The 21757-nt window shown below is 42.7% G+C and overlaps 2 long non-coding RNA genes across 2 annotated transcripts; both read right to left on the bottom strand.

Moving 5' to 3' along the window:
* Positions 1–2268: 2268 nt before the first annotated feature.
* Positions 2269–6178, bottom strand: LOC121863468. Its single transcript, XR_006088401.1, has 3 exons — positions 5912–6178; positions 4235–4396; positions 2269–3599 (listed from the first exon to the last, which is right to left on the bottom strand). It is a non-coding gene; the product is annotated as an uncharacterized LOC121863468 (long non-coding RNA).
* Positions 6179–14357: 8179 nt separating this feature from the next.
* On the bottom strand, positions 14358–18513 carry LOC121863467. The gene is made up of 3 exons (XR_006088400.1): positions 18419–18513; positions 18079–18160; positions 14358–14464 (listed from the first exon to the last, which is right to left on the bottom strand). It is a non-coding gene; the product is annotated as an uncharacterized LOC121863467 (long non-coding RNA).
* Between the last annotated feature and the right edge of the window lie 3244 nt (positions 18514–21757).

Genomic DNA, 21757 nt, shown 5'->3' with positions numbered 1-21757 from the left:
CAGGTTTCAAGTTCAGTATACAAGATTATTATTCTACTTTTCCAAAATCGGAGTATAAAAGATGTCAAATTTATTCACTGTTTATTTTTATTATGAACACATATTGTATAATGAGAGCCAACATTATATTATTTCTCGATACAAGTGCCAACCATTACACAATATATCCACCTTTTTTTAATCTGTGGCTTGCTTGCTCGTTCTTAAATATTACTTTACTGTACTTTTAAAGATTTTTTCTTAATTGTATAAATAAATTTGTGCTTAAGGTGGTAGTCATGAAGGTGTGGGATGGTTGACAGTACAGAACAGTCGCTGAGGTCATCTGGCCATCTTGCTTTCACATCTGGTACATCGATCTTGTACAACAACCTGTAATAAAATTTTGAATTTAGATCATTCTTAATTAACATTAATGTATCATTACCAATACACAACAGTTACCCCAAAATGTCTTGCATTCTATACTTGCACCCTTGTACTGTATACCCAGCCTTCCTGCTCTTATGGCTGCAGCAGTCTTCTCACAGGCACCATCCACAACATTCCTTCACATTACATACCATTTTACTCGGATAAATTTGTAACATTCACTATTAACCATTGTATGAGCACATCACCGCCGCCCGTGCACAGGCCTCCAGTGCCCAACGTACGAGCGGGCCCTTCACTGCCCAACGTACGAGCGCCCCTCCACTGCCCAACGTTCCTTCTTCCCAACCCTTCTCAAAAACAAGTCACTCGTTTTCATTCTTACATTCAGTGGTTTTTAGGTTAACCATACAAGACATAGTTAACTTAACTGGGGAGGCTGAATTAACATGTGTTACATCTTGCTCAAGGTTGGTTCTGTCACTTCCTCTATGTTGGCCTTCAAGTACATCATCTGTCACCTGCAATATATTTAGAGTTATTTATGTCGAATAAAGGTTAGACATACAATATCCTTCTACCACTAGACCACCTGTACTTAAACCGACTCCAACTGTACACAAGTCATCAAATTTTAATAATTTACAGTCAATTTTATCTAACTTTAAAAGTAACTTTCTGTATTGATCAGTAAACTTAAGTGGTTCATAAAATAGCTTGAATTAATGTTCTTTAAACATATTAGATACAAAATAGGGTTTTGTGTAACAGACACCTTATTACTGATTTGGTTCAGTCTAAGTTAGTTATGTTTAATCTAAGTTAGGATAGTTAAGTTAGTTGAAACCCACCCACAACAACTTGCTTTACTTGCTACATTTACTACTACTACTTTTCACTAATAACCAATAGGCATGTAGTCCTGAATATTTATAGTCACTACAACTAATATTAATTTTACTAGAAGATCAGTCGCTACAGTCAGTCCACACAGTCCTCCAGAGCCCCTCAACAAACACCCCTCCAGAGCCCTACACACACACTCCACCAGAGCTCTACAACGCACACGCTCCTCCAGAGCCCTCCAACACCACACACACACAGGCCTCCAGAGCCCTCCATCACACACAGTCCAGGCCCTCCATCACACACAGGCCCCCAGAGCCCCCCATCACACACAGATCCTCCAGAGCCCCTCCATCACACACAGGCCCCCAAGGCCCCCATCACACACAATCCTCCAGAGCCCCCCATCACACACACAGTCCTCCAGAGCCCTCCACATCCACACACACAGTCCTCCAGAGCCCTCCATCACACAGTCCTCCAGAGCCCTCCATCACACACAGTCTCCTAGAGCCCTCCATCACACACAGTCCTCCAGAGCCCTCCATCACACACACAGTCCTCCAGAGCCCTCCATCACACACAGTCCTCCAGAGCCCTCCAACACCCACAGTCCTCCAGAGCCTCCATCACCCACAGTCCTCCAGAGCCCTCCATCACCCACAGTCCTCCAGAGCCCTCCATCCCCAGACCTCCAGGGCCCTCCATCACCCACAGTCCTCCAGAGCCCTCCATCACCCCAGTCCTCCAGAGCCTCCATCACCCACAGTCCTCAGAGCCCTCAGAGCCCTCCATCACCCACAGTCCTCCAGAGCCCTCCATCACCCACAGTCCTCCAGAGCCCTCCATCACCCACAGTCCTCCAGAGTCCTCCATCACCCACAGTCCTCCAGAGCCCTCCATCACCCACAGTCCTCCAGAGTCCTCCATCACACACAGTCCTCCAGAGCCCTCCATCACACACAATCCTCCAGAACCCTCCATCACACAGTGTCGAGTGGTTTATCGGATGACCATACTAGCTAAGATATAGAAGTAACTTAACTGATGAGGCTGAAGTAACGTGCTGCTTGTTAAGTCTTGCTCAAGGTTCTGTCACTTCTCCATTGGCCTTCACGTACATCAGCCGTCACCTGCAACATGTTTAAAGTAGCTATTTATGTAGAATGAATGTTAAACATACAATATCCATCTACCACTAAACCACATGTACTTGAACTGTCGTCAACTGCACACAAGTTATTACTTTTTAAAAATTTACACGTCACAATTTTATGTAACTTCAAAATTAACTTTCAGAATTCATGATCAGTTAACATGAGTGGCTAGATAAATACATTAATTTTTGTTCTTCAATAAATTTTTATTCAATATATATTTACTGTTTAATGGGTAACTTAATACTGATTTGGATCAGTGTAGGTTAGTTGCACTTAATCAGTTAGGCTGGTTAAGTTAGGTTAGTTGAAACCCACCCACAACAACTTGCTTTACCAGTTACATTCACAACTACACTTCTACTAATTTTCTTAAACCAATAGGCATGTAGTCCTGTATATTTATACGTAATGTCACTACAACTAATATTAATTTTACTAGAAGATCAGTCTCTACAGTCAGTCCACACAGTCCTCCAGAACCCTCAAACACAGTCCTCCACACACACACACACCTCCACTGCCCAGTGTAAGAATACAGTGTTGAGTGGTTTATGGGACGATACTAGCTAAGATACACATGTACAGTACTTAAGCTGTCCCTAACTGTACACAAGTTATATTTTTATAATTTACACGTCTCAATTTTATCTAAATTCAAAATAAACTTTTTCAGTTCATGATCAGTTAACTTAAGTGGATAATACAACAGTTTAAATTGATGTTCTTAAAATATTTTTTACCCAATATATTTACTGTATAATAGATACCTTGTTACTGATTTGGTCAAGTCTAGGTTAGTTATGTTTAATCTAAGTTAGGCTGGTTAAGTTAGGTTAGTAAAGTTATGTTAGTTGAAACCCACCTACAACAACTTGCTTTACTTGCTATATTTACTCCTATACTACTACTAATTTTCTCTGATAACCAATAGGCATGTAGTCCTGTATATATATACTGTCACTACAACTAATATTAATTTTACTCTAATATCAATGTCTACAGTCAGTCCACCACAGCCCTCCAATGCACTCCGTCAGCCCACCCACACACACCCTCCATTGCCCAGTGTAGGAGCACAGTGTTTAGTGGTTTATGGGATGACCATAATTTCTAAGATATACAAGTAACTTAACTGATGAGGCTGAAGTAACATGCTGCTTGTTAAATCTTGCTCAAAGTTCAGTCAGTTCTCCATTGGCTTTTTCGTACATCAGCTGTCACCTGCAACACGTTTAAGTTTCTATTTATGTAGAATGAATGTTAAGCATACAATATATACTTCTACCATTAGACCACATGGACCTAAACTGTCCCCAACATTTTACATAAATCATTACCTCCACATCGGTTTACTCAAATTACGTCTCACCAATACAGTACTGCTACACTATACTGTACTACACATCTCTACACTGTTTCATGCACTATACTGTACACACGGTTTACTACAGCTCACTTATTAGACCTTCCTTCCTTCTCTCCCTCCCTTATGCCCCCTTAAGTGTCCCCCTCGACAGCTAGATTACACTTGGTTTTAATGACAAACTTCACCACAACCACCTGCCCACCTCGTGTACAATTCCTTCTTATGTGAACGCACAACCCTATCCCAGACACCACCAGAGTCCTCCCCCCAACCAGGATACAACATCCCACATCCTCACAAAACGTTAAATGACCCCACAATAAGCCAATCCCACCCACAAAACATTAAACGACACCACAAGAAGCCACACCCCCTCACAAAGTTAAACGACCACCAACAAGCCACACCCACCCACACCCTTACAAAACATTAAATAACACCATAGTAGGCCACACCCACCCACACCTTCACACACAACATTAAAATTTACCCCAAGGAATATTGTTGTGTAGTATGAGAAGCGTCACTCGTGGTCTGTTGTCCCCACATACTGCACCACACTTCACTTATGACCTCATACTGCACCCCACAGACTGTACCACGCCAATATCAGAGCTTTGTACTGTAGTTGGATCTGTAGCCATTCCTTGATCTGAAAAGAAAAAGATTCACCAGCACATTGTAATACGTAGATTGACTAAGGTTTAGTTGATCTTCAGCTGAAATAAGCTGGGGATGAATCTTCAGGTGAGCCAAACATTAACATTTTCCAGATGTTAATTAGATGGCGAGCCTTATTTACCAATACATTTAAACTGTCTTTATATACATCTTAACATTTAGTTTATGAACCCGGGGTTTTTTTTTTTTACAAGTAGACAATCAGCGAACCTCTAGGTTAAGTTAGGTTACGTTACGTGATTAGGTTACGTTACGTTAGTTTTGGTTGTTGAGCAATGTTTTTTTCCGATGGTAAAATCCATGGTTGTCCACTTTTAAAATTACCAGGAACCCTTAACGTTACTTTATTTAATATACGATATAATGTATTCTGGAACACCTCGACCTTCTGTAACGTCTCGCCCTCCGCCGGCTCTCGCTTGGCTCCCTACCTCACCTCACCCGGCTGGCTGGCTGGCTCCCTACCTCACTTCACCCGGCTGGCTCGCTGGCTGGCTGGCTCCCTACCTCACCTCACCTCACCCGGCTGGCTCGCTCGCTCGCTCGCTCCGTACCTCGGCTGGCTGGCTGGCTCGCTCCCTACCTACCTCCCTCACCTCGCCCAGCTCCCTACCTCACCTCACCCTCGCCCAGCTCCCTACCTCACCTCACCTCGCCCAGCTCCTACCTCACCTCGCCTCGCCCGGCTCCCTACCTCCCTCACCTCGCCTCGCCCGGCTCCCTGCCTCGCCCGGCTAAAACCCGTAATAAATTCTGTTTCAACTCCCAGAAATGGTAGTTAAAGAGTAAACAAAGAACTAGCCAGTAAAAAAAGATAACTTAATTCCGTCAAAAATCGTTATATTTTTGTTAAACCTGATCATTGCGGCGCAGTTTTTAATGCTGAATTCAGTGGTGGTGATGGACGTTTGGGGAAATGCGTCATTATTGAGTTATGACCACCCGGCTCCGCCAAAAGTGGGTTGGGCTTCGAAGCAAGAGGGAAAAAGGTGAAATTAAAAAATAAATAATACAGTAACCTAACCAAATCTGGTTATTGTACTCACTTACTGGTTAATTATTACGTAAATACTGATGTACGGTTTACGCTCGTTACCCGCCACCAATTTATAGTTTAGGCTCGTTTGTCATGGCTCATTTAGCGGTATATTTGTCTAAAACATTAAGAAATTACTGGTTTGACGTTAGAGAAACACTTAATATAATACTAAACCATATTAATATATTTGTTTAAGCTGCAAAGTAGGTACCATAGGCCTTACAGCCCAGTGAATCTTGGGGATACGACCCTTGGAGGCAAGTGAACTGCAACAACCGGCTGGCAAGTTTTTTTACTTAAATCAGCATTTATTACGCCATAATTCAGTATATTAAACACTACCCAAAAGAATAACCATATCTCTTGGCCATTTTGACTGTAGACAGTCGGGGAAAAACATTACACGTATATAATGGAGACTAGAGGTGTGGGGCAGCTCGAGCTTACCTGCCTGTCAGCTGCAGCCAGTGAGTGGTGATGGTCGGTGAAGAATGGGGCGAAAACGAGTTAGTCGAGACTTTATATATGAAGGTTGAGAGTGACGTCACGAAGCTTCATTGAATCATTTTGATGCTTCATTGAAGCATTCGAAGCTTCGAACATGAATATACGTTAATAATACCTACAAATGTCAAATTTATGACCCAATTTCACTTTTGATTAACTTTTAGGGTATAATACAGCGAAAATATTGCACCACAACATAAAAAACTAAAAACAGAAAAATAAAAAGAAGAGAGAAATGCCAGGACTCGAACTCGGGCCTCAATGAGTGGCAGGTAAAACGCTTATCCACTGGACTTTCCCGGAAAGTAGATATTTCCCGTTTTCTCTTTGTATTACAGGTCCAAGGAATAGATCCCACCAAAATCATCACCTCATTACTATGGGGTATATTGAAATACATGCAGTAGTTATAATTACAGAATATATTAACAAACAAACAATAAAACAAATATCAGTATGTACAAAAAATAAACAAATACAAATTAAATCTGATCAAATAAATGACTCAATGAACAACGTGGTCTATCATCCACATGTTTCTGCTAGTGTGTATATATATATATATATATATATATATATATATATATATATATATATATATATATATATATATATATAAACTTATGTTTTAGCGAATATCGGAGCTACAGTAGTGTGTGGTCTATAGAGCTGGTGCTACTGTAGTATGTGGTCTAGAGCTGGTGCCATTGTAGTATGTGGTTCAACAGAGCTGGTGCTACTGTATAAGTGGTCTACAGAGCTGGTGCTACTGTAGTATGTGGTCTAACAGAGCTGGTGCTACTGTAATAAGTGGCTCAAAGAGCTGGTGCTACTGTAGTGTGTGGTCTACAGAGCTGGTGCTACTATAGTATGTGGTCTAACAGAGCTGGTGCTACTGTAATAAGTGGTCTACAGAACTGGTGCTACTGTAGTATGTGGTCTACAGAGCTGGTGCTACTGTAGTATGGGGTCTACAGAGCTGGTGCTACTGTAGTATGTGGTCTACAGAGCTGGTGCTACTGTAGTATGTGGTCTAGAGAGCTGGTGCTACTGTCGTATGTGGTCTACAGAGCTGGTGCTACTGTAGTATGTGGTCTACAGAGCTGGTGCTACTGTAATAAGTGGTCTACAGAACTGGTACTACTGTAGTATGTAGTCTACAGAGCTGGTGCTACTGTAGTATGTGGTCTACAGAGCTGGTGCTACTGTAGTATGTGGTCTACAGAGCTGGTGCTACTGTAGTATGTGGTCTAGAGAGCTGGTGCTACTGTAGTATGTGGTCTACAGAGCTGGTGCTACTGTAGTATGTGGTCTACAGAGCTGGTGCTACTATAGTATGTGGTCTACAGAGCTGGTGCTACTATACTATGTGGTCTACAGAGCTGGTGCTACTGTAATATGTGGTCTACAGAGCTGGTGCTACTGTAGTATGTGGTCTACAGAGTTGGTGCTACTGTAGTATGTGGTCTACAGAGCTGGGGCTACTATAGTATGTGGTCTACAGAGCTGGTGCTACTGTAGTATGTGATCTAGAGCTGGTGCTACTATATAGTATGTGGTCTACAGAGCTGGTGCTATGTGCGGTCTTGGGTATGAGAGTTTGTTGACCAAACTGGAGTGGTCCATTGAAGAATTGGCGAGGGCCAAGTTAGAAATTGAGAGGGCCACGTTGGAGAACCTGAAGTTAAGGAAAGAGCTGGCGAAGTTAAAAGGAGAGACTGGACGAGTAAAGCCAGTGTCTGACGAAAACTCAAGCGAGTGGAAAGTTGTGAGTAGTGGGAAAACAAAGCTGGTGGTGAAGAAGCACACGAAGGATACGACAACAACGACAACAACAGCTAAGTGTACCAACCCGTTCAGTCCCTTGATAAACGAATTGGACGTTAGTACAGTCAGGGACAGGGATGACAAGGAAGGTATAAAAACTTTAATTGTTGGTGACTCACAGGTAAGGTACATGGACAGGGCCTTTTGTGGTAAAAACAAAAATAGGATGAGGGTGTGTTTGCCAGGGGCTGGGGTGGGGGATATAATTGACAGGATGGACAATATCTTGTCTGGTAATGGGAACAAACCCATTATCTGCCTCAGTGCAGGAGGCAATGATATTGGCCGGTGTAGGAGCGAGGAACTTCTTGATAAGTTCAAGGCAGCCATAGATCGTATTAGGACTAAGGGAGGGATCCCTATCATATGCTGTGTCCTGCCTAGAAGGGGAGTTGGCAGTGAATGGTTGTCAAGGGCAGTTGGTGTCAACGACCGTCTTGACAGATATTGCAAGTCAATATCAGTCCCATTCATTGACAACTGGGACAACTTCTATGGCAGAAGGGACCTTTATGCTAGGGATGGGGTGCACCTGTCTAGGGATGGAGTAGCAACCCTGGCTGGGGCTCTAGAGGGGGCAGTTCAAAAGATATCGAAGTCTTTAAACTGCTAAGAGAACATATGGGCACGGGGGTGGAGGAGACTGCAGTGGGAGCGGGTAAACAAGGCGAAAGATTACAGGGAAATAGTGTTAGGAATGATGACAAAACTAAATTAGACAGGGAGTTTAAAACTAAACGCGGTAAGGGGAGGACTCAGAACACGACTAACTTAAATGTATACTACGCGAACAGTAGAAGTATGAGAAACAAAATGGATGATATTAGGGCCTTGGTATGTACCGAAGAAATCGATATAATTGCATTCACTGAAACATGGATCAACCTAGACACACGTGAATTACCAGTCGAATACCAAATTGCGGGTTACAAACTGTTCCATACCGATAGGCAGACCAGGAAAGGAGGCGGAGTAGCAATCTATGTTAGGGATAATCTGAAGTGTGAAATAAATAAGGAAATAAAAACTGAGAGGAATACAGAAACAATTTGGATAGAATTAGGCGACGGTCGGGAAAAATTAATCACAGGAGTAATATATAGACCCCCCAATCTTGATAGCGTCAATGAGCGACTTATCTGGGATGAAATGCGCAGGGCTTCCATACACAACAAAGTCTGTATAGTAGGCGACTTTAACCTTGGCCAAATAGATTGGACTGACCTTACGGGTAACTCAGAATCACAGGATTTTCTCGAGACGATCCAGGACTGTTTCCTAAGTCAACATATAACCGAACCCACACGGGGTAATAATATACTGGATTTAGTTCTGTCGAACAGAGAAAACCTCATTAGCAATGGCGAGGGAGGGAACGAACTTGCAAACAGCGATCACAAAGAAATTCGATTCCAGTTAGATTTTCAGGGCAGACGTAAGGAAAATTCCACTAAAGTACCAGATTTCAGGAGGGGAAACATTGGCAGTTTAAAGAGGCAGCTGAGAGAGGGGGTGTCGCGCTTGGCCGTGAGCCTGACAGATGACACCGACCTGATAACGAGATCTGAGATTGCCGAGTTCCACGACAATTTAAATAGTGAGTTACGTAATCCACAAAGGCAGAACATACCATACAAAAAACTCAGATCAGACAACAATGACCCTAAATGGATAAATAATTATTTAAAGAACATCATTGGCCAAAGGAAGGCTATAGGTAGAAGGATAAATCGTGGCGAAATTCCCCTCCGGGACTATTATAGGGTATTGGCGAGTAGGGTTAAAACCGAGATAAGGAAAGCAAAGAGGAATAATGAGGTAAGGATAGCTAGGGAGGCGAAGACAAACCCCAAAGGATTCTACCAAATGTATCAAACTAAAACACGAGAAAAGATTGGACCAATACAGTCAGACTCCGGTGAGCTCACTGATAACGACGGAGAAATGAGCAATAATTTGAATAAATATTTTTCAACAGTTTTCACCACCGAAAATTTAAACATGATACCCGAGGCACCGACTCTCTTCAGAGACAGTGAAGAAAACAAATTAAGTGAGATAGTAGTGACTAGTAACGATGTTAGTAAGCAAATAAACAAACTAAAGCCTAATAAGTCACCTGGTCCCGATGAGATATTTGCCAGAGTATTAAAGGAATGTAAGGAAGAGCTTAGTATGCCCTTAGCAAAGTTGTTTAACATGTCCTTAAAAACAGGTGTAGTACCAGAATCCTGGAGGATAGCGAATGTAATACCGATTTTCAAGAAGGGGGATAGATCACTATCCTCTAACTACCGCCCAATCAGTCTGACATCAATAGTAGGCAAATTACTGACAGCAATCATTTCAAACTCTATTCGAAATCACCTGGAGAAGCACCGATTGATCAATGATTCCCAGCATGGCTTCACAAGCGGACGTTCTTGCCTAACTAATCTATTAATATTCTTTTCATCAGTTTTCGATTTGGTGGACGAGGGGCACAATTATGATGTGGTATATTTCGACTTTAGCAAAGCCTTCGACAGAGTCCCCCACGAAAGACTAATTAGAAAGGTAGAAGCTCATGGCATCAAAGGTGACACCCTTAAATGGATTAGGGCGTGGTTACAGGACAGGAAACAGCGAGTGAGCATTAACGGCACTAAGTCCCATTGGAGCAACGTCACATAAACGACATAGATATAGGCATAGACAGCAACATAAGTAAATTTGCTGATGACACTAAAATAGGACGTGTTATCAAATCTGACGAGGACTCGGCAAAACTACAGGAAGATCTAAACAAATTTTTCGAATGGTCTGAAAAATGGCAGATGAAATTCAACGTCGACAAATGTAAAGTACTCAGTATAGGAGATGTAAACAGGGAAACCAGATACCAGATGAACAACGATGCCATAGAGAAATCCGACTGCGAGAGAGATTTAGGAGTAATGATAAGTAGGAACCTTAAGCCAAGTAAACAATGTGTTTTTGCTCGTAACAAGGCTAATAAAGTACTTGGGTTCATACAAAGGAGTGTTAGTTACAAGACTAGCGAGGTCATCCTAAAACTGTATCTTGCTCTTGTGAGACCACACCTGGATTACGCAGTTCAGTTCTGGTCACCGTATTACAGAATGGATATAGAATCCTTGGAAAGAATTCAGAGGAGAATGACAAAAAATCCCGGGCATTAGGAACCTTGAGTATAGAGACAGGTTAAAGCATCATAATTTGCACTCCCTCGAGAGACGTAGAGCGAGGGGCGACCTGATAGAGGTGTATAAGTGGAAGGCAGGGCTAAACAAAGGGGACATTACAAAGGTACTCAAATTATCCAACCAGGCGAACTCGTAACAATGGTTTTAAATTAGACAAATTTAGATTTAGGCGTGAAATAGGTAAACACTGGTTTGGAAACAGAGTAGTGGATGAATGGAACAAGTTACCAAATATCATCATTAACTCGAATACGCTGAATTGCTTCAAACATAGGTTGGATGCTTATATGAGCAATAGGGGTTGGGTGTAAACGGGAGTGCCCAGTATGGGCCAATAGGCCCGCTGCAGTTTCCTCCATTCTTATGTTCTTATGTACTGTAGTATGTGGTCTACAGAGCTGGTGCTACTATAGTATGTGGTCTAACAGAGCTGGTGCTACTGTAGTATGTGGTCTACAGAGCTGGAGCTACTATAGTATGTGGTCTAACAGAGCTGGTGCTACTGTAGTATGTGGTCTAACAGAGCTGGTGCTACTGTAGTGTGTGGTCTACAGAGCTGGGGCTACTATAGTTTGTGGTCTACCGAGCTGGAATTGTTTCTACCAGGATATTTACACTGTAGCATCCATGAACCTAACTTAACCTAGGTTACGTTATGTTAATGGGTGCTTTAGTGTAAATATCCCGGTAGACACAACCCCAACTCGGTAGACCACATACTATAGAAGCTCCAGCTCTGTAGATTGCATACTATAGAAGCTCCAGCTCTGTAGACCACATACTATAGTAGCTCCAGCTCGGTAGACTGCATACTATAGAAGCTCCAGCTCTGTAGATTGCATACTATAGAAGCTCCAGCTCGGTAGACCACATACTATAGTAGCTCCAGCTCGGTAGACTGCATACTATAGAAGCTCCAGCTCTGTAGATTGCATACTATAGAAGCTCCAGCTCTGTAGACCACATATTATAGAAGCTCCAGCTCTGTAGATTGCATACTATAGAAGCTCCAGCTCTGTAGACTGCATACTATAGAAGCTCCAGCTCTGTAGATTGCATACTATAGAAGCTCCAGCTCTGTAGATTGCATACTATAGAAGCTCCAGCTCTGTAGACCACATACTATAGAAGCTCCAGCTCTGTAGACTGCATACTATAGAAGCTCCCAAATAACAATATCAGGATCTATTTAAAAAATAATTCAATCATCTTTTGGTGTTGTCTGGTGGTGGTGATGATGGTGATGATGTAGCCCCCTGCCATCTGGTGGTGATGCCTGAATCATCTGGTGTTGGTGATGGTAATGTAGCCTCAGTCACCTGGTGTTGGTGGTGGTAATGTAACCTCAGTCATCTGGTGTTGGTGATGGTGTTGTTGGTGGTAAAGTAGCCTCAGTCATCTGGTGTTGTTGGTGGTGCTGTAGCCTCCTGCCATCTGGTGGTGGTGTAGCCTCAGTCTTCTGGTGTTGGTGGTGGAAATGTAACCTCAGTCATCTGGTGTTGGTGATGGTGTTGTTGGTGGTAAAGTAGCCTCAGTCATCTGGTGGTGGTGGTGCCTCAGACATTTGGTGGTGGTAAATATAGCCTCCTGTCACCTGATGGTGGTGGTAGTAATGTAGCCTTCTGTTATCTGGTGGTGGTGATTTAACCTCCTGTCAACTGGTGGAGGTGGTGGTGATATAGCCTCCTGTCATCTGATGGTGGTGGTGATGTAGCCTCCTGTCATCTGGTGGTGGTGGTGATGTAGCCATCTGGTTATCTGATGGTGGTTGTGATGTATCTGTGTCTGATGGTGGTGTGATGTAGCCTCCCTGTCATCTGGTGGAGGTGGTGGTGATATAGCCTCCTGTCATCTGGTGGAGGTGGTGGTGATATAGCCTCCTGTCAACTGGTGATATAGCCTCCTGGTGGAGGTGGTGGTGATGATATGCCTCCTGTCAACTGGTGGTGGTGGTGGTGATATAGCCTCCTGTCATCTGGTGGTGGTGGTGGTGATATAGCCTCCTGTCATCTGGTGGAGGTGGTGGTGATACCTCCTGTCAACTGGTGGTGGTGGTGGTGATATAGCCTCCTGTCAACTGGTCAACTGGTGGTGGTGGTGGTGATATAGCCTCCTGTCATCTGGTGGTGGTGGTGGTGATATAGCCTCCCTCCTGTCAACTGGCGGTGGTGGTGGTGATATAGCGGTGGTGGTGGTGATATAGCCTCCCTGTCATCTGGTGGTGGTGGTGGTGGTGATATAGCCTCCTGTCATCTGGTGGAGGTGTTGGTGATATAGCCTCCTGTCAACTGGCAGTGGTGGTGGTGATATAGCCTCCTGTCCAACTGGCAGCCTCCTGTCAGCTGGCGGTGGTGGTGGTGATATAGCCTCCTGTCAACTGGCGGTGGTGGTGGTGATATAGCCTCCTGTCAACTGGTGGTGGTGGTGGTGATATAGCCTCCTGTCAACTGGCGGTGGTGGTGGTGATATAGCCTCCTGTCATCTGGTGGTGGTGGTATAGCCTGTCATCTGGTGGGGTGGTGGTGATATAGCCTCCTGTCATCTGGTGGTGGTGGTGGTGATATAGCCTCCTGTCATCGGTGGTGGTGGTGATATAGCCTGCCACCTGTCATCTGGTGGTGGTGGTGGTGATATAGTCATCTAGTCCTGTCATCTGGTGGTGGTGGTGATATAGCCTCCTGTCATCTGGTGGTGGTGGTGCCTCCTGTCATCTGGGTGATATAGCCTCCTGTCATCAGCCTCCGTCTGGTGGTGGTGGTGGTGATATAGCCTGTCATGTGCAGCCTCCTGTCAGTGGTGGTGGTGGTGATATAGCCTCCTGTCATCTGGTGGTGGTGGTGGTGATATAGCCTCCTGTCATCTGGTGTGGTGGTGGGTGGTGATAGCCTCCTGTCATCTGGTGGTGGTGGTGGTGATAGCCTCCTGTCATCTGGTGGTGGTGGTGGTGATATAGCCTCCTGTCATCTGTGGTGGTGGTGGTGATATAGCCTCCTGTCATCTGTGGTGGTGGTGGTGGTGATATAGCCTCCTGTGGTGGTGGTGGTGTGATATAGCCTCCTGTCATCTGGTGGTGGTGGTGATATAGCCCTGCCATCTGATGGTGGTGGTGTGTTATCTGATGGTGGTTGTGATGTAGCCTCCTGTCATCTGGTGGTGATGTAGCTATCTGTCATCTGGTGGTGGTGGTGATGTAGCCTTCTGTTATCTGGTGGTGGTAGTGATGTAGTCTCCAGGCATCTGGTGTTGGTGGTGATGTAGCCTTCTGTCATCTGGTGTTGGTGGTGATGTAGCCTCAGTCATCTGGTGTTGGTGGTGATGTAGCCTCAGTCATCTGGTGGTGGTGTTGGTGGTGATGTAGCCTCAGTCATCTGGTGTTGGTGGTGATGTAGCCTCAGTCATCTGGTGGTGGTGGTGGTGGTGATGTAGCCTCTGTCATCAGTCTGTCCCTTGTTCTTCACTTCTGTAAGGTTAGATGATATAAATAGTTACATAGATTTAATGATAAATAGATAGATTCACAGACTTACTAATTGGCAAAGCCATCAGATACTTATTTACAGTAGGGTCCTTTGCTTAGGCTAGGTCTGTAATCAGTAATAGTATGTCTACAGGAGAAGTAGTGAAAGTTTTCTGATAAATTTAACAAGCATTACATTGCACTTGGACTAACTGAGGTTGGCAGATCACTTCAACAATATAATATTTTGTGGTTAATACAGAAACAGCTTCATCTGTTATGTATTTTTAACTTTTAGCTATGAATTGTTTTACACTATTACTGGTTTTGATGTAGCTTGGTAACTTGTTTCAGTCTTTTATAGCTGTAAAGAGGAAAGTGTTTTTGCTTGACTACAAACATCAGGTACAGTACAGTACTGTATACCACAAAATTATGCTCCGTCCCTCTAGTGCCCTGCCGGTACATATCAATATCTCAATCAGCTATGCTGATGATATTCTTATACATACTAAAACTCATCGTGAAATGCAAACCACCCTGAACCATGTATACGCAGCCTGTGAGAACCTCGGTCTTATTATCTCCACTGAGAAAACTAAGGTGTTCAACAAACAAGCTAGTAACCGCAAACGCGGCCCCGCCAAGTTCAAGATAGGTAACAACACTATTGACTATGTTTCTTTTTTTAAATATCTTGGTGTCTCCGTCCCTTGTACCCTACCTGCCATACAACAGCTAACCCGCCAATGTACTGACAGACTGAGACCTCTTAGAAGTGTAGCGGGGTACAGCCCGCACTATGGTGCTAATATTAGAATTGTTAAAACAATGTACCTAGGCTATATAAGATATCTGATAGATTACCACGCACCAGCCCTGGTCCTTCGTGACGGGAAAGGCGTTGACAAGCTCGAGAAAATGCAAAATAAAGCCCTCAGAATTATCCTAGGATGTCCCATTGTTACCAAAGAATAATATGAGTGAAAAGAACTAGGTATACCCAGTAAGCAAAAGATAGAATAATTGAAGTCAACTCATGATAGCCCTGGAGGCTTTGCGTGTGGTGATCCTGATAACATTGTTTTTGGGTAATTGCTAGAATGTATGAACCATGGGACTGGTGAGTCTAAATGGATCCAAACTACAGCTACGCATATGAAGATGTTTGGACTAGACCGCCTGTACAAAGTTAAGACACAACAGCGCTTCCTGCCACCCTGGCGGACAGTTCCCTTCGATATCACAATACCGACAAATCCGCCTAAAAAATAATTATACAAAGCATTTATCTCCAACACACTGCCAAATTGAGAGCTCTTGAACACATACACAATCTACAGACTGATGATACATCACGGTTAATTGATGGATCTCTTAACACCGCCTGTGGGAGGGCTGGAAGTGCTATTGTTGTGACTCAACCTGACGGTAATATAATTGAGAAAGGAGTTAGAATTAATAAATGGGCATCCACTCTACAAACTGAATTAGTTGCCATACGCACAGCTATTAAATTCATTGAAACCACTGTTACTGACAGTCTCATCATCACTCACTCTCTATCCTCACTACTTGCCCTTGGCACCCTCGACTCAGGTTGTCACGCTCTTGTCTCTGAAGCCAGACACAAATATGTGTGCCTTGTTGACCGGGGTGTCAGGGTCAAACTGTTGTGGATCCCCTCTCACATAGGCCTCAAAACAAGCAGAGGAGTTGATGCCTCGCCAAACTCGTTGCTGCGTCTAACAAAGACACTGTTGAATGCTACCCCTAACAAGCCAAAAAGAACCTTAAAACTATATTGTACAACTTACGATGAAGTGATGCAGATCAGTAAACGGGTTCAGTCAGATCCATAGTTTAGCCATATATGTATCATGAAACATGTATAAGTGGAAGGAATAAGATCAACATTATGTAAGATGTTGTAAAATCCCCTAGATTAAGGTTAGATATAAGTACTTGGCAGTATGTTCCTCAAGCAGATGTAAACAAGATTAATAGAAAAGTGTGTGGCCAGACATATAGCCACACACTTGAACACTACGTCCTTGACTGTGTGAAGATAGAACCTTTTAGGGACAGGTCCAAGCACACTGTGTGTGAAATGGCACAACACTTCATCTCTAATGGCAAGATAGCCGACATATTAAGATTGTATCCACTTTTTTGCACTTAGTAACTATATCAATTCTCATGTACAGAACCAAATACACAATGTGCTTGAATACTTCTCACGTAAATGTGAATAACAAAGTGTGAGGCCAGACATACTGCCTCACACGCCTGCACTCACGCATTTGTGAATAAGTTACCCATTATGTATAGAACTAAACAAATAATGTAATTGAAAGAATGTGTAACATTCAGTGCCATAATATCCTGACAACGGGGGTTAATTATTATGACCCGTTGTAAACTCTACTCTGTAATCCCTTTGCACTACCGCTCACAGGATGAATGTGGGGTGCACAATAAAGTAGCCGCTGTAAGCGGCAAAATCAATCGGTTCATATCCCTAATCCTTACAAAATTTGGTGTTAAATAGTCTGGCCACAGTCTGTTGAATATCCTATAAGAGTGATTCAGACTCAGTTGCTTCACTCTATCTGTCACACTTAACATTTTCAGTGATTGTAAGACTCTGAGACCAATGTGATCTCTTGCATTCATGTCAAGAGTAAATCTCGCTGCCTTGTATTAAATAATTTTTAACTTGGCTTTTAGCTTCTGTGTTAAGGCAGAGTGTAATGATGATCAGGAATGGTCAAAGAGACTTTGTATGAGTGCCAAGCAAAGGCTGCTATGGGCATCAGCTGAGACATATGGCATTTATATAAACAAATTGTTTATCCTAACATTAGTTTTACTTATTATATTATCTACAATTTATTCTCCAGGTGAAGAAAGTCAAGAGTTAGTCCAAGGTATTTCACTGAGTTTACAGTTGAGATGGGTTCATTCCCACATTGTAGTAAAACTCCCCAAAGTCGGAGTCGGTCTGAATTACCGGTGCACATGCCGAGTTGTAATTGGCCGCGTGGCTCAACACCAGTCTCTCACCAACTGCCAGATAATGTGATGGCATCCAGCTAGTGCTGGATTTAGGTACAAGGTAAGTAAGCTACAGCTTAGAGCCTCACATTATGAGGGCCCTCTAAATATGTTTGAGATACAGTTAGTAAAAACATTTGTTATGAATCAATTGCCCTGGCTTAAATAACCTATTTCATTTGCAGGTCAGAAAATTCAGTCTAATAATGTTTATAATTTTAAAGAATCATTTGGAAACCTTATTAATAAGTTTTTCAATTCACCCATTCACTGACTCATGCTGACTGTGTGGCAGTTGATTGCTGCCTAGATGCAGTAAATTTTGTTGTAGTTGTGTAACAAGAATATACTTTCTTCTCAGCCTCTACAAAACCCTGGGCAGTACTCAAATTATTCTTGAATCCTGACTCTACAGTACCAAAACATCTTCTGACACTAAACCAGGTGGGAAGCACATGCCCGCAATAGGTGGCCAGGGAGCCGGATACTTATCCCTTAGCTCAGCACTAAGAGACGTGACTTCCCATGGAAACACCGTATCACGTGCTCTGAACACGAACCTCATAGCTGGTGGAAAGTTATATGGGGTGATAGTTTCAGCAACCAGTCTTGGCAAAATTTCTGCCTGGGCGCCATTTCAACCTGTAAATGTATGCAATCTTCAAAAACAAAAATCGCAGCTAGTTACTCTGATTGAGCATCATGAAATTAAATTTCCATAAGAGTTTTGGTAAAGAGGGGGAACTTTAATGGGATTCTCGCCTTACGGAAATAATCAATATGATATTTTCCCGATAGAGCTGACTTTATCATAGCCTACTTATGCAGTGAACGAAAGAGATAAATAAATTACAGGGTAGTTAATATTTAAAATTGAAACAAAATAAATAGTTTACTCACCAAAACAATGTTACTGGAGTGAGAGAAAGTCCGAAGAAGGATGTAGTACAGTACTGTACACAGCAAAAATGCATGACTGCATCACCAAATCTCCTGTAAGGAAAAAGTTCGTTTTAAAGTATTTTATACTGAATATTTGCTTTTACTGTGGAGGTAGTTCCATTGCAGGATGTAACATTATCACAATCACACTAAACCTGAAATAGTTATCCCTCCATAACAAGCAGTACATTTTCTAAGAAAAGAAGAAAATATGTAGCAGACGAATTTCTTTAAAACGGTAGCCCTGGTCCGACGCAGGGTGAGGCTGGGCCACGTCACTGTTTGTGAATGTAACGCCATCAACCGCGCATGCGCAGTTATCGTTTCGGCTACTTCTGGACGCTACACCGGGCTTGGCCAACACTGGAGCAGGTTCAGATACATTCAGGAACCAGTGCATGTCCAGTACTTACCAACAGTGCGTGACAGAGACGCGACCGTCCGCCCTAGTGGCGAAGAGGATAAAAGTAAAAAGTAAAAGTTAATAAAATTCAAGGTGAGAAAATTGGTAGAGTTACCCATAAAAGGTTCTCTCGAAGGATCATTTTCTATCATTACCAAAGAATATGGACTTTAAGGTTACCTCGTATATCCTTTTGTTACATTCTCGGGCCAACTGTTTTCTTCATTATTCATTTCGTCACTGGTCGGCTCTCTGTCCAGTTGGGTGGTTGGTCACGTCTGTTACACTGTTAGTATGAACTGGGCATGTACTGGCTCCAGAATGTATCTGTACCTGCGCAAGCATTGGTCAAGGTTAAACCTGGTCTTGAATGAGTTCACACTCGGTGCCGTTGTAGCTTCTCAGAAGCCCCTTGTATATATATAGTAATGCGCAGAAGTCTAGAATATTTTGTCAACACCTGTTAGCACTAGAAACAAATAATGGAATTGAACCAAATTTTGTGGAGATACGACATACGAAAATGGAAGCGAGAATGCACACAACCTGACCTGACCTACCTTAGAGGGGAGGGGTGTGGTCGCCAACCCTCAGATAATTACAATGATGACACTTTGGCATATTTGAGTGAATAGATTTTTTAAGTGATGAGTTAATGACATCTGAGGGTCATAAAGTAGGCACACTCATGTAGAATTTAACTCTACAGTCCATATTATTATTGAACATGTTGAGTACTGTAGCTACTCCCTACTGTATACTGTAACGAGATGTACAAGTTTACGAAATACTGTAGTGGTCGTGTGGCTATTAAGTGTTAACTTTTGTGAACAACTAAAACCAATATATACGATTCCAAATAAACAATGTATAATACACAAAACAACTCCCCCCCAATATATATATATATATATATATATATATATATATATATATATATATATATATATATATATATATTCAGAAATTTCAGAGTAATTTCAAATGCCCCGCCATGAGTGATACTGAGCGTTCAAGGTCATCTGAGGGGAGGGAGCGCTGCCTGCTCGTAGCGAGAGACTGCGGAACTAGGCCTATATGATATTGAATGTGATTTACCGAATTAATAATGATGCGATTCATGAAGTTAAGGGACTATTATTGAATTTGAAATTATTATAGATCGTTTAGCAGTCTGAATAATGTTACGGGTGTCCCAAGGAGTTATTAGTTAGGCGGTAAATATATCACGTAGGCCCAAGCTAGCGCCTGGGGGAGACGAGACGCTGGCTAGGGCAGTCCCGGAGAGCATTCACACAGACAAGACGTTCCGCGCGTCCATCAGAAATAGTCACGTGGCCTAGTCACCTGTGCTGCGCTATTGCAGTATAACAAGTAAGTCTCATTCGATCTCAGACAGGGTTAGATAGGGCAGTGATAAAGTAAACTAGAGCTAACAGTGAGTTCATTTCAGGGTTTCCGTCAGAACCCACTTGATTGGAGTTGACCGGAGTTGACTGCGAGAGATTGACTGCCGTTGATGATTGAGGGTGGCGATTGTCGCCATTGGACCGATCAGTGTAGGCCTGTCACTGTTTAGCGGGGTAGCAAAGGATCTCTTGAGTGAACGAGTGCTCCCGACAACTAAAACGACACGGGACCAGCATCGGCAGTGGGTGATCAGTTCTTACCACTCCGGTGCACAACACCACGTGTCCTCGGTCAGCTAGTGAAACCCTCTTGCTAACGGGAAGCTAAAGTTTCTCTCAACTGCACAAGGTCTGATTGGCTCACTCTCTTCCTGCCCATGGACGCACTGGGAGTACACTGAGGCTATCTGAGTATATTAATGGTCACACACTGAGACCGTGAGTCTAGGACTCTAGGAGATACCTAGAGGAACATTTTATCTTCCTTATCACGGGTGTAGTTAACACCATTCCTCAGACTGATATTATCTTGACGTGTGTAGTTTAATATTTCTTAAATAATTTTGATAGTAGTGTTTTTTTGAATGTTTGTGCCATTAAGTGGAACCAGAGTGATACTGTGATTTGATTCTTTTAATGCCTCTAATTCTTCATAATTCTGATCTCAGGTATAACCTTGTTCCCCAGAGCAGTGGTTAGGTTAGGTTAGGAAGTGTACACCTGTTGGGGTGCTATAATTTTGTTGAGTGATATTATTTTGCTGAAAGCCTTAAGGCCTGTTCATGATGTGCAATTAACATTTCTTGATACTTTAAATTTATTGTTGCCTGTGTTTCTAATAATTTCTATGTCATGTATAACTTTTATTCCCCAGAGTAGTGGTTAAAGTTTAAGTTAAGAGGTGCGCATATTGGTGTACCATTATTTGATTGTGTTTGTAGTGTTGGAGGGAATATAAGTGTCTAAATTTTACAGTGTGTCTCATTCATCCCAGTCACAGACGCTATCCTTCCACGGGTCACGGACAGTTCATTTTGTGTAGTAGATTTAAGTGTTCTTGTGCTGGTTCGGGATTTTTCTCAAAGGGGCGCTTCCACTGCCTTTACCATCTATTAAATTTTAATAAACCCCAAGTCAAGTGAGAAATTAAAGTCCAGCAAATTCCGACCGGTTACATATATATATATATATATATATATATATGGCAGGCGCAAGTAAATCACTGTAGGTGCGCGTGATCTGTATATGTTGATAATCATTGCGAAAGAAGAAACACGAAGTTTCAAGCGCTTTCAGGTAATTCACATTTGTGTGAGTACCAGATTACCCCCGAAGATGTGAATTACACGAAAGCGCTTGGGAACTTCGTGTTTTCTTCTTTCCTTGTGGTTATCAGCATATATATATATATATATATATCTTGATAAAATCGCACGGGAAAAGGGAAACAACGGAGCACCTTAGCTTCGTCTTTATTCAAGACAT

The sequence above is a fragment of the Homarus americanus genome, unplaced genomic scaffold (genome assembly GCF_018991925.1).
Source record: "Homarus americanus isolate GMGI-L3 unplaced genomic scaffold, GMGI_Hamer_2.0 scaffold54989, whole genome shotgun sequence".
Lineage (NCBI taxonomy): Eukaryota > Metazoa > Arthropoda > Malacostraca > Decapoda > Nephropidae > Homarus > Homarus americanus.
This window is presented reverse-complemented; position numbering and strand designations above follow the sequence as displayed.